General features: G+C 45.7%; 1 long non-coding RNA gene across 1 annotated transcript; it reads right to left on the bottom strand.

The window, feature by feature from the left end:
* Positions 1 to 14: 14 nt before the first annotated feature.
* On the bottom strand, positions 15 to 14,484 carry LOC121872487. Its single transcript, XR_006090092.1, has 3 exons — positions 14,386 to 14,484; positions 2,366 to 2,530; positions 15 to 1,102 (listed from the first exon to the last, which is right to left on the bottom strand). It is a non-coding gene; the product is annotated as an uncharacterized LOC121872487 (long non-coding RNA).

Below are 14,484 nucleotides of genomic sequence, written 5' to 3'. Positions count from 1 at the left end.
AAATGATTCAAGTAAGAACATAAAAATACTACTTTATACACACAATAATGATCCAAGGAGCGTCAAGGTGAATGATGTCTGTTACTACTTAAGTTCCCAAGTGTTCTGATAGAAACCTCTGCTTCCGTCTGAGTTAGGAATGACAATCATCTATTTCCTACCCTCCTCCTACAGGATATAACTATTCCAGCCATTAGTGCCATTAGGTCAAAATATAACCTATTCTATGATTAGAGACAACCGAATGCTGTGGCTGTGAATTGTAAGGGAATTCCTGTGAGTTTAGGTGATGTGAATAATTAAGTGAAGATGGTGATTTTCTCATGTATAATTATGGTAATGGTAATCTGACCGGGATGACAGCGTGTACCAGTACTTTTCACATTTGTGCGTCGAAGTGAAGCGTACATTCATCATCTCGAACAACTCAGGTGGAGATAGTTGACAGAGAGGAGCGTAAGTTTGGCCAGAAACTGTTATCTTCATCAAAGATTGACGGGGTGTTCGCTCTTGCTCATTAAGATCTATAATATGACTGGTGGCTTCTTTAGGTCTGAACGACATGGGTTAATGGTTAGTTAACGTGATTGGGGAAGCTGATCTTTGGTAAGATGATCATTAACTGTCAACCAACTGTCCTGTACGTCTATTTATGTGTGTGAATGACTCTCTTAAGTGGCCAAGGTGGTTAAAGGTCATGGAGGTAAGTGGAGACATGCATATAACCTGAAGGACACTTAATTAATAAGCTCTTATCGTAATTCTTACTGCCACACTGAAGGCATCTCGACGTTAAGGGGGACACGGCCTGTACGCTCCATGATAATAAGCCCTTTGTCAATATTGTACATGCTACGTTGTTAAATAGACTGTATAAAAATTTCAATAGTTTTTCGATTATTCAAAAGCAACAAATACTCACTTGCAGAGATGAAAGAGGGTATCGATCATGTTCTGGTGGTGGATAGGTCGTGCCGTGATTATGTTGTTCAACATACTAGAGTGTTTTACGCCCACCTTGTGTGCCTCGAAGTACAGGCGAGAATTGAGGTTTAGCGGCCCCAACCATCTGGCCTTCTCGCTCAGCTCCCTCACATCCACGCTGATTATGTTAGTAAGTTGTGTATAATTCGTTAGCACAAACAAATACACACATAAACACATAAAATATACACAAAGAACATACACAAACACACACAGACAAAATAAATGCAAACCCACACACAAAGTCACTCATACAAACACGCAAACACCTAAAGAATCACACACACACACACACTACTATAACTACTTGGCTGTCACTCGGAATCGAGCTCTGAGGTAACTCGAAAGGTCGATAAAGGACAGGCAGGGCCGTCCACATGTGTTGCACGTGTGGAGGGCTACATCTAGTGCTGGAGGGGCGGCGGCAGCGCTTGTGTGCCTCGATATGCAGTCGGGTTGACTCGAAACTATTGACACGCTTCTCCTGTGGTGCTCTTCCAAGCGTTTCGGTGTGGCGTGATCGTCTACCAGGTGAGGGGGTCGAGTTGGTACTTTTTCAGGTTTGTCTTAAGATTATCCTTATACCTTTTCCGCTGTCCATCAGCGTTACATGTACCATTCGTTAGGTGACTATATAGCAGTTGCTTTGGCAGTTTATTGTAGTCCATGCGGGAAACATGGCCAGTCCAGCGTAGTTGTTCATGGATAATGGCAGTCTCGACGCTCCTTCAGTTGGTGTCAGCGAGAATGCTGGCGTTGGTACTCTTGTCTTACCAGCAAACCTGGTGAATAGAACGTAGACTACGTTGGTAAGAGTTTTCAGTGCCTTGAGGTACCTCCTGTATGAGACCCATGTTCGCTGCCATATAACAGAGTGGGGAGGACCACTGCTCGATATACGCGCATAATTTCAGCTTCCTACAACTGAAGACACGGGCACAGAGTCTGCCAAAGGCTTGAGATGCACAGGCTGGCTGGAAGAGAATCACACACACACACAGACACACACATACACACTGTACACAACGCAACTCTGTACATGTAATTCATTGACTCGCTTCTTATTAAATGATTTTATCATTCATATTCAACTTTTTCATCGACGTTGCACTTGACACTTCCACTCGCGTTGTCCAACATGAAGGCATGTCCCCTGAACATAGTAAACACTAAACAAGATTATGCACCATAATATAATAATATAATCAAAATATGAACAGCATCACAAGGATAAAGTTCGATATATTTTACCTTCGGTAGTATATGATTTATGTGTATATGATGGTTGTGTTTCGTTATATTTTCAAAACTCACCATAAACCTAATACACATGGAAAGACTCTTCACCTGAAGGTTGTGCTGTACCCTTAAGTCTCCTTACCTTGATAATGATGTAGAAGTGGGCGGGAAGGACGGGATACTGTTATACGAGCCTAATGTCCTCGCCAAGTAGAAAGACCTCCGCGTAGATGGTGGAGGAGTGCTTGATGCCACCCCCCACACTCTCACCGCTGGTCTCATAATTGTAAACATTTTTTATCTCACACTGTCAGGGAATAAAAACTAATTACTATTGTTACGCGGATCTGGACCACGTTCTACAGCCCGTAATAGATTTGGGTACATGAATGGAAACGGAAGAATTAAATAATAGATGAAAGGAAATTTTATGAACTAAAAGCAAACCTACGCGAGAGTTCCAGCTGACCAAACCCAAAAATCCCCTCCAAATAGACAAACAACCCAACCCAACAACTCAAAAAACAAATAAATAAATAAATAAATAATACAAAATAAAATCCTAACTCTCCTCTTAACCTCCACTCCAAATTTGACAAAAAAGCTCAAAATCTTTCTTCTACTCTCATCTAAAAGCCTCTCCAATGATAAGCTCATCCTTCCATGCTATGAGTACTTCGACATTTTAAGATCAAAGACTCAAAAATCTTCCTTCATCTCGCTCCGTTCATCTTTGACAAAGCTCAAAGACTTTACCTTCACCTTTCCCCAAAACAACCCCACAACTAACCCACCTTTACGTGCAGTTTTCTTTTGGTTTTGCGCGCCCCCCTGTTCGCTTTTTGGGTTCGCGCTGCACCCGCGGCGATGACGGTCTTCCAAACAGTGATACAGTCCGTTGACCGACTTGACCGATGCCTGGAGCCACTTATCTCCTGGTCACCGCCCCCTGCCGCTGAGTCCGAGCGTGGTGTAGCTCCCTTTACCAATCACGGCACTGCCTCATTGCCCACACGCAAGCTGGGTTAAGCCACGGCACCTTTTTTCTCTCACTAAAATTCCCTTCCATCATCCCCTTTAAACTTCCACTGAACCTCCTTCCCCCGTCACTAGCCTTTATTGATTGATTGAATAAACGAGTTGTCGGTTAGAAATTTTTCGTAAGATGGCAGGTCAATGGGTTTAGAAGACGCTTAAATTTACTATGGTAACGATATTCTTAAATAAATTGGGCAAAAAGTGCAAAAAATAAAGGTTAAAGTAGCTAAAAAATCACGTGACTGCGAAAGGCTCTGTGACTGGTTGTGATGTCACTGGTTTGTTCGAGCCGCCGAGCGGGAACCTCGAGGAAGCCAGCTGTGGTGTGTGTTGTTATCAGCAGAAATACAGGATTTATGGCCATATACAATGTTGATATACACAGGCATACCTTAATTTTAGGTTAAAATAAACTACTGCTCAAGTATCATCGTGTGTATTTACTTGCTGGGTGCCAAACTGATGCAGAAGACCGATAACTCCAACATGGAAGTTTTCATCACTGTTCTCTATTTCATGTCACTAGGGACGACCATGGCCAGGGGATGGGCTTGAGATGATCAAATGACAAATTTTATTTAACGTGCTTCATAGCTGGATGGCGGAGTTCTTGATAATAGTCTCGAATCATAAAGACATCTACTTTTGGTAATTTCTGTCATCTGCCTTCATGAGCCCTGAAAGTAGTTGTCCAACCTTCTCGGCTGATCGGCTCTGTAAATAAATATTATGAGTTAATTAATTGTGCTTTACTGTGCAACACAGTAATGCCATGTTGAATATGAAATATTACTACTAAGCACATTAACTAATTCAATGGATATTAGCTGCCCCTGCTACAAATTTCATAGTATAAACATTCCAAACAATATTGGTATTAGTTTGGTTTTGGTCATCTGGGGAGCCTTAAGATTTTGACTATGGGATTAAGTTCGTTAAGCAATAAGATACATTATCTCTACGGGATTTGTGTAGCAGAACATTTTTAGATCGCATAAGTAAATACACGTCATATGTCAGGTTAGGTTAGTGTCATGGGTTGCGTTAGGCTTACCCACGCAACCAACTCCAAAGTTTGTTTTACTAGAGATAAGACACCCGGCGAGGCATAACTGGGACATGTATTTTCCATTAGTGTATGTTTGCCAGCCTTTAGGGGGGTGGGCAGTGAAACAGTGTTGTACTGTTCATCGCTTCACACCCAAAAACCTCATTTTAAGTAGTATCCCGACGGCCATGGCTTAGTTAAGAAGTCGTCTTGACTCTCTCCTTCCTGAAAGGGAGCGGGACACCACACCACACAGAGTCCTCCACCGCCACTCCGTCCTGTGGACCGTCGTCGACACGAGACTAAGCGTGTTAACCTAGGTTGTTAGCCCCGTGGAAATATCACGTGTGGATGCCTGGTTGCGACAAAAGCAATCCAGGCTGGCCTATCAAACCTACAGTAAATGGTTAATCAATTCATGCTTCGAGCTCTCCTGCACGACACCCGTCTACAGTGACCGTGATCGACACGAGACTAAGCGTGTTAACCTAGGTTTGTTATCCCCGTGGAAATATCAAGTGTGGAAGCCTGGTTGCGACAAAAGCAATCCAGGCTGGTCGGTTGCACCTAAATGGTTAATTCAAGTCACGCTTACCAGTTCTCCTTGCCGCGACAACCGTCTACAGTGACTGTCAGTGACGGGAGACTATGTGTGGTAACCCAAGAGTACTTTTTGTTGTTATGGCCCGTGGAAAGAAGTTCTTGTGATGAAGCCTGGTTGCAACAAAAGCAATCCAGACTGGCAGTAAATGTATCACTTGAAGAATTAAGGCTCTGTTAAGTCATACCCACAGTAGAGTAATCACATGTGTCCCCAAGTTGAAAATTCTCTTTTAGAAGATTAATTTTATTACAACGTGAAAGTGGGTGATTCATATATCCATGCAAAGTTTAAATCATTGTATGGAAGCTTGACAAATAAATGTAAGTGCAATTATCTGCCCGTATCTGTGATCCTATCTTATTATTACTCAAGGTAATGACTGATTGGTGATGACAAATTATAACCAATAACTTAGATGATGTTGAAAATTAATGGAATTCATTAAATCATCATTTATCAAGTATAAATCATGGAAAGTCGAGTGGTGGAGTGAACTTCTACGTAGATACGCCATAATCTCTTGTAAGTAATCAGTGTGAAGATATCGAACTCAACGGTAAGGAATAAGAAAAATGACATATTATTATCTTTATATAATATACTCTGACTCCTACTACCACCGATCTACCCAAAACCATGACAGTTAGGTTAGGGTATGATGAGTTATATTATAAGTTAAAAGATTAGCTTAACATACACCGATAAGGGAGGGGGAGGGGAGGGGGGGGTTACTCAAAACTAGTCATTTCCGATAGAAATGAAGGTCAAAATCGTTTATAACACATCGTAAACCATCAGAAAAAACATAGTCTTCATGTCTAAGTAAAGGGATGACTAACACTTAAAATTTACCCAATATAACCTACAGTATCTCGAATCAAAACATCCAAATACTTATGGTAGTTAAAGTAAAATTTTACTCATTAGTTAATATAAATGGTGATATATCCCAATGCATTCACAAAACAAAGTCCAGACGATGTCATTACTTCTAAATTGACTCGTATCTCCATCTAGTACTGATATACTCTATAAATGCACTGGAAAAAAGGGAAAGTCTACCAGATAAGAATACATGACAGCTGAGCTGGTGTGAACATGGGAGTTTCTTATGTCCACGGCACATTTCGTCGCTTACCAAATGTCCATGACTTAGACCATTAAAAAAAACACCCTTAAAACTTACCTGAATGTGGCATTTGTGATCTGAAGAGGCCATCGTTTCTACTACCTGCGGCTGCAGCGGTGAATTTGTTGGAGAACGTCGTCTGAAACTGGTGTATTCATTGCAAATGGCGGCCCTGTTTCTAGAGAAATAAACTTATCTAATATACTATAGGACTAGGCGTGTGTCTGTCTGTTCTGGGCAGCCGAAACGGCACAATCGTTTTTTATAAAACTTGGTGGAAAAATCGCAAAAATATCGTAGAGTGGAACAAACCTGTCCAGTGTCGATGGTTTCTTTTGGAAGGCATTAATTAACCATTTTATTTACGCTGGCAAAAGATGTCGCTGTACTTTGTCAGCCAGCTGGACGATTGCAGTTATCGTATGACTCCCTTCTCCTCCCCTCACTTTTTCTCTGAGCCTTCTTTTTTTAGATGTTGTTTGGATTAGTAAAGGAAGGAAGATGAGTAAATAGAAGAATAAAGAAGGGGAAACAGAAAATAGTTTGAGATAACAGGTGGGGGGGAGCTGAGTTTCATCATGCGTCTGGATGCGCAGTTTCAACGTTACCAGACGACCTTACAGCTACAGTGTATACTTATTCCTGTGGTTGACTGTACATGGAAAAGGAGAAGAGATAAAAAGATAATAACAGGAATGCATGGAGAAGATGACTACAATAGACACAGGGTGAATATAGACAGTGAAACAGACAGGAGGTTGACAAAAATAGACAGATTTATACATGCACAAACAGACAATATGGCAACTAACATGACAGACAGACAGCTGACTGACTGGTTCACATTAGACAAACAGGCAGACACGCGCCAACAACGGATAAGACAGACAGATGTGATGACACAAAGAGTACATACGGGCTTACATTCAAACACCACGCATTCGAACAGACAGTTGGGATGGCAATAGACAGGACAGATAGACTTGAGACAGATTAGAAGGCATTTATAAACAAGAATAACACCAAATTGACAATAGCTGCGTCAGTGAGGATAGCTGGTCTTACGTCCACCAGCGTAAATAATAAGACGCATTGAAAACTAACACCCTCTCGCGGAAAGAACATCGATGGTCGGTCAGTCATGTGAGATGGGCCTAAAACTGACTAACGTAGATGATGACTATGATAACTTAACACAGGTGATGACTTAAGCAGATGGTGACTAATCTAACCAGAATCAAGGTCACTTCTCTTCATAATATAATTTATCACTGAATGATCATCGGTGATTCATAATAATTATATTTAGGATTTTAACCTCTCCTTATGGCGAATATTTCTTTAACTAATTATTCTAACCTTTATTCTATTCCTTCCTATAGTATGCTAGATACTTACAGTACCTAATAACCACGACAATGAGTATAACAACCAGGACAATGATTATAACAACCACGAACATGATTATAACAACCAGGACCATGATTATAACAACCACGAACATGATTATAACAACCACGACCATGATTATAACAACCACGATCATGATTATAACAACCACGACCGTGATTATAACAACCACGACCATGATTATATCAACTACGACCATGATTATAACAACCACAACCATGATTATAACAATCACGACCATGATTATAACAACCATGACCATGATTATAACAACTACGACCATGATCATAACAACCACGACCATCTGGAAAACGATGTCGCTGTACGCTGTCAGCCGGAGCCGGACGGCGGTTGAGCGCTAGCCAAGCGCGAGCGTTCGAACTATCACGCCTTGGTAAACTGTACCGCCGGACTCGCCACAGGGCACGAAGGGCCCACGATCACTTGTCTCGACTATTATAGCAGGACTGTAAACTCAGGAACGCGTATGCGTGCGTAGTGTCAACAAAGGCTGTAAGAGACTGCTCCTTAAAATTCGTATTTCTGACGAATTCAGCGAGTCTACCAATCCCAGCTTGTGCAAACAACTATAGTAAGACCCAGTTATCAGCACAGTGGCATATATTTTTTTTTTTACTTTTGGACTTTGTCATTTTTGGGGGATAAAACATCTGGTCCTCCCACCCGATCCCTCTGAGCAAAGTGTTTCAAGTTTGCGCATGCGCAATGTGATAGTGTGAAGTAGCAGTGACGTCATTACCACTCCACCTGACTGCAGTGTTGCCAACGTGCCCTATGCCCGCCGTTAAACGCTCCCGTTCGTTGGAAACGGCGGCAGTAGGTGACAGTGATGCTGACGACTTTCTTCTTGAAGACACGTCAAAGAAGAAGCAGAAACCTCAGAAGTCAGGGTCTCCAGCAGGGGCCACGGCTCCCCCTTGCACCCCTTCTGGGGCTGTAGAGGGTGGACTCCTCCTGTCATCGGGTTCCCCAAGTGAGCTTACATGTGGCTCAATGACCGACCCTCCGCCGACGATGGACATAGGGGATTCCCTTTGTCTCCCTGCACCGTCGCGCCTTCGTCGTCTCGCCTTCCCTCGGGACTTGCCTCTGAGCACACGGACGACCTGGTTCTTCCGTCACTGCTCTCCACTTCAGGACTCAACACTTCGCCTCCGCCGAGGTCCCACAGCCGTGATAGTCACCACACAAATGGACGAGACGGTACACCTGCTCACTCAGGTGGGCTTTCCTGCTCCCCAGGGGGAGGTGATGCTGAAGTTCACCATCATTACCCCAGAAACTCGTCGTACCAAGGTAATGGTTCGCCACGTACCCTGGGAGATCCCTATCGACGATCTTCGCCCTCTTCTCCCACAACTACTGGACATGGAACGCCGCATCAACCCGGTCTCCAAACGTCCATCCAACGAACTCATCGGCTGGTGGGTGGGCCCCCTCCCTCCGAAGGTGAATGTAGGACCAATTCACAACTGTCCTCTCGACCGATTTATCGGAACCCCGAAAATCTGTGGTCGTTGCCAATCGTGGAAACACCGCGCCTGGGAGTGAACGAGGATGGTCGCCTGCGGTTTCTGCGCAGGTCCTGCACGAAACAGTGGAATGCAAATCGAAAATTCAGAACAAAATCCCAGTTATTCCACGGTGTGTCAATTGCCATGGCAGTCACCACGCCTGGAATGCCAATTGCCCACAGCGTCCTGGCACTCGCCCGGGGAAAACTTACCTTGTACCACCGCCCTCGTCTCTGACGAAGCCCCAGTCAACCAAACCTCAATCCTATCCACCACCGCCTCTTCCATCCACCAAGGATTTCCCATTGATCTCCTCTCCTCTACCATCCCCCCTATCACCCCCACCACCCATCCTTTCTCCTCTCCCTCCCTCTCCCTCCCTCTCCCTACCGTTCTTGGAACAAGGTCGTTGCCGGCCCTGCCACACAGTCACCACCATCTCCTGCCCACCCGGACCCCCGCTGTCTCTCACCAGCACCACCACCTCTTACTCAACTGAACCCTCACCGTCCCTCTCCGTCGCTACCACCACCACCTGCCCAGACGGGTCCTCGGCAATCCTCGCTGCCACCTCCAGCTCCTGCACAGGTACACCAAGTTGGTTCTATGGAAACAATCACTCTCCGTCTGGATCGCCACTCCAAGCAAATCAACCTTCTCTCTGCCCAACTCGACATGTTTGTGAAAACAATTGCGACATTGCAGAAGCAACAACAACTCATTCTGGACACCCTGACCCAACAGGGGCGCACTTTGCAAGCCCTGATGACCCGCCTCCTTCCATCTCCCGAGATGGAGGATCCATCCCTCGCTCTCCCACTCCTCCCTCTCCATTTTTCTCAACAGAATTTGGTACCTCCTCTGGAGCCCTGTCTAGCCCCTCCGACTCATCTCACACCGGAAGCCGTTCCCTCCTCTTCTTACAATATAACATCCAGGGACTTAGACCTCGCCCAGTTTGTGCTTTCCCATCAAGTAGATGTCGCTCTACTTCAGGAAACCATCACAGACGATGTTACTCCACTCCGCCTCTCTGGCTATACTGTTTACACCCTGCCTCGGTACCGTGGGCAGGCTCGTGGCCTCCTCACCCTTGTGCGTAACACCATTCCATCTGTTCGTCTCCCTTCACCTGACTCACATGGACCCCCGTCTGAATTACTTTCTGTCTCCCTTGCTCTTGGTGACCGGACCCTTCGTGTAGTCAATGTTCATTTCAAGAGTGATTCTCTGGACCCCCAGGTTCTTCACGACCTCCATGATGGGATTCCCACTATTGTTCTTGGCGACTTTAATGCCCGCCATCCCACTCTTACTCCGGATCATCCCACGCCATGTACCCTTGACGGATCACATCTCTCACAGTTTCTTAATAGGGATGATGATGTTCGCTTTCTTTGTCCTGACGATCCTACTCGCCTCCCCCATCGTTTCATTGATGTCGGCTTACTATTGAACGGTCATACCTCCTTTCATCCTACCGTCTGCACCGAGCCTGCTCTGTAAGGTGACCATCTTGTTGTTACTACCCATCTCAGGCTCTCCTTCTCTGTCCCGACATCAGCTCCTTATCGATCCCCTCGCCTTCGTCTCACACAAGATGCTGTTCCTTCTTTTACCCAATACCTTTCTACCTGGGCGGATTTCTATGTTGTCCCCCAGTCCCTTGACTCTTACAGCGCTGATTTTGTTGATGCCGTGTATGACTCTGTCAATCGCGCTACCCCTCCACGCCCTCCCCGTCACCCAAGAAGTGCCACCAACTACTGGTATCGTATCCCTGCCATGAGACATCTCCGGCAGGTAACCCGTGATCTCCACTCTGCCATACGGAGGTCTCGGTCTACAGAGGACTGGGAAGACTTCAAAAATTGGTGCTCCTTTGCAACTCAGGAGCGCCGTCGGATACGTGAGGCGGACTGGCTATCCTTCACGGGGTCGCTATCGTTCCAGTCGTCACCCTCTTATGTATGGAATCGGATTAATGCTATACGGCGTACTCGACGGAGGCCTCCTCCCACCCTGACCCCGCCTCCCTTGCCTGCTCTTTAATGGAGGACTGGGCACGAGCTTCCTCTCCTGAGGCACTTCCAGATCCAATGCAGGAGGCAGTGCAGGCCCGCATCGATGCGTCTGAGCCTGTTGTTCGTGCTGCTCTTACCTCCCCTGCCCCAATGATCATCCCATCACACAGTTCGAGCTTGACAGTGCTCGTCGCTCTAGAAAAGACACCTCTCCTGGGGATGATCAGATAACCTACTCCGTCCTCAACGCCTGTACTAATATTCCTAACGGCCCCTTGCTTGCTCTCTACAATATGTCTTATGACCATGGGGTTCTCCCGTCCAACTGGAAAAATGCCACTATTATCCCCATCCCTAAGCCGGGAGATCCTGGGAAATATCGACCCATTAGTCTTACCTCCTGTGTTTGCAAGATGATGGAGAGGATACTCCATCGTCGCCTTCTTCACACCATAGGCGGCTTCCACAACTCCCTCAATGGTTTCATTCAACATCACAGCACAGCACACTCCATTGCTTCCTTTTATTGCAATCAGACTGCCCGCATCTCCGTCTTCCTTGATATCAAGGGAGCCTTTGATACGGCTCAGCCTGCCCTCATTTTAGCTGAACTTGCGCGGTTAGGGGTTTAAGGGAGACTTCTACAATGGATTGCCTCTTACCTCACTGGACGTCAGGCCCGGGTTCGCGTTGAAGGCTCTATGTCTCCTGTTCAAGAAATGAACCTCGGCACCCCTCAAGGTGGAGTCCTGAGTCCCACCTTGTTTAACACTCTCATGCACTCCATTGTATCTCTCCCGTGGCCGACAGAAGTTGTCCACTCAGGATATGCCGACGTTGTCCTCCTCCAAGCCCCTGACTACCTCAGCATGCAGGAAGCTCTTGATCTGGTCTCCAGAGAGTGTGATTCACTTGGTTTCCTTCTTTCAACTGCGAAAACAAAAGCCATGTGGCACGGTCGTGTTGTACCTCCACCCCTTTTCTTATCAGGAACGCCCTTGGACTGGGTTAATGAGACAAAATACCTGGGTGTGTATGTAACTCGCACACGTTGTCAGATCCCTGAAGTCCGCTATCTTCGAGACATATGCTTTCGGCGTCTCGCTCCCCTCTCTACCATGTGCAGGGGTTCCCTTGGTGCCACCATCCCTGTACTTCTCACCATGTACAAGTCCTTTGTCCGTTCCTGTGTCGACTACGCCGCCCCTGCCCTCGTCAAATTAGTCGGACTCCTGTCAACCGTCTCGAAGTTATCCAGAGGAAAGCTGCTCGTATCATCCTTGGGGCTCCTCAGTGGACACGCTCTACTTCTCTATATACCGAACTTGGTCTTTCCCCCTTACAGGATCGTGTCCAGGAGTTTTACCTAAAAACTGCCGTTTCCATTCTACGGGATCCTCGGGGCAACTATGTCCAAACCAACTTGACTCTTGCTGTCCGAGACCGACCTCCATCTAGAAGACAGTGGCGAGGGTCACTCATCCGAGCCCTTCAGGAACACGACCTCCTGCCTGATATTGTTGTCACCCCTGCTGCTGGTTCGTCTCCTTCTCCCTGGCTCGATTTTCAACCTGAAGTAATTGCCCTCGGTGGACCGCTCCCGAAATCCCAGGTGAACCCTGTTATTCTCTGCAAATACTACCTCTCCAGGATCGCCCACTGGTCCCCAGGTAGGGTCGTCCTCTACACTGATGGTTCTGTTGACCCCACTACAGGTAGGGCCGGGGCTGGTGTCTACATCTCCCGTCCTAATACCCCTGAGCCTATCAAACTGTCTCTCAGAGTTTCTGACGGGGCATCCTCCATTCAGGCTGAACTAATAGCCCTCCTTGCTGCCCTTCTCGCTGAGGAAGCAGCAGATGGTTTCTGCCCCTTGCTTGTCTGCTGCGATTCCAGGTCTGCTCTCGACGGGATCGCATTTGGATCAGGGGAAAATATGGACCTCATCCTCCGAATACGAGGGTTAACATCCACACTTCAGGATGCAGGCCGTCCTGTGACATTCCTATGGATACCTAGTCATGTCGGTATCTTGGGGAATGAGGCAGCAGATGACCTTGCCAAGACTGGCTGCAACAAGGCCACACCTGACTACGTTGTTCCTCGAACACTCTTACAGATTAGGACCCAAATTCGCCGCAAACAGAGAGAAGCTCGGGAAGCAGCCATCCCCCTGGACTCCCCGCCCACCTGGTACGATGTCCTTCGTAAACTTCCTGACCTCTCGTACGTCTACGGGAAAGGGTCGCGGAAAGGGGACGTGATTGCTGCCCGTATCATCATTGGGTATGACTTTGCTTGGGAGATTGGTATCCCCGCATCCCCTGAGCAACGCTCTTGTGCGTTATGCAGAAGACCCGACAGCAGCACCCTTATTCACTACCTCCTAAGATGTCCCCACACACAACGCTTCCGTGACGCCTGCTGGACCACCACTCCACGACCCCCTGACGGAGACACGATGATCCTCCCCATATTGGCCTGATATTTTGTAAATAATATTGATTATGTGTTAAAGGAATATCCTTCCTTCCTTAGGCTTTAGTAAGCCCCTTTATAATAATTATACTGTATATACTTGTCACACTTGCCAGATGCTTCTGGTGTCATTGTACAGGAGTACCTAGTGACAGCACTAGGATCCCGCTTCCTCGATCAAGGAATAAACAATTGAAATTGAAATTGAATTGACTGTAAACTTTTATTACAAATTATATATACCGTATCACTCTACGAACGTGGCAGAGTGTATTTCTTGTGTTTTCTCAGAACCAACAACTCGTCCATTGGGAGTTGTTTTCAGATATGTGCATCACAAGTAACAAACCATAAAATGAACCTCTGTGTGTTAGGTTTGTATTGTAGTATAAGATAATTTTTAATGTTAATGTTTTATTTGGGGTTTTTCACTAGAATAGAGGTATTGGTACAGTTATAGTAATCTAATAAATGAATGGTAACAATACAACGCTGGTTATGTTAAAGTGAAACAACAGAACAATAAACAGTCAGGGCTATTATGTCGTAGTGGTAAAATATATGAACACTCGCAATGGTAATTTCTATCAATATACAGTAACTGAGAATAAAAGGTAAGAACATGGAAAATTTATGTGTTGAAAACATTTTGATATACAGTATAGACCAGTAGATGTCTTTTAAGTGATGTATGTCTTCTCTTTCGTGATTTATCTTTTGACTGAATGTATTTGGTTAACTTGTGGTCGTACTTTTCTGAAGAAACTGTAAAGGCTTATCACTCCAGTTAATAACTTTTTTTTGCTACTGCCAGATGATTATATTCAGCTGAGAGAAAACCTTCAGTACAGGGGGTTAATTAACACCATCACTTCAGTATACTTCACAGGTCTTACCAAAGATACAGAAGGCGTCGGCAGCTAACACACACAAGCTCGTCTGGCAGACTTCAGCTACTCTGGAGGACTAGGCCAGCCTCTCCCGTGTAGTGCTTG

The sequence above is a fragment of the Homarus americanus genome, unplaced genomic scaffold, assembly GCF_018991925.1.
Source record: "Homarus americanus isolate GMGI-L3 unplaced genomic scaffold, GMGI_Hamer_2.0 scaffold21683, whole genome shotgun sequence".
NCBI lineage: Eukaryota > Metazoa > Arthropoda > Malacostraca > Decapoda > Nephropidae > Homarus > Homarus americanus.
Note: the sequence above shows the minus strand (reverse complement) of the source record. Positions and strands in the feature narration are given on the sequence as shown.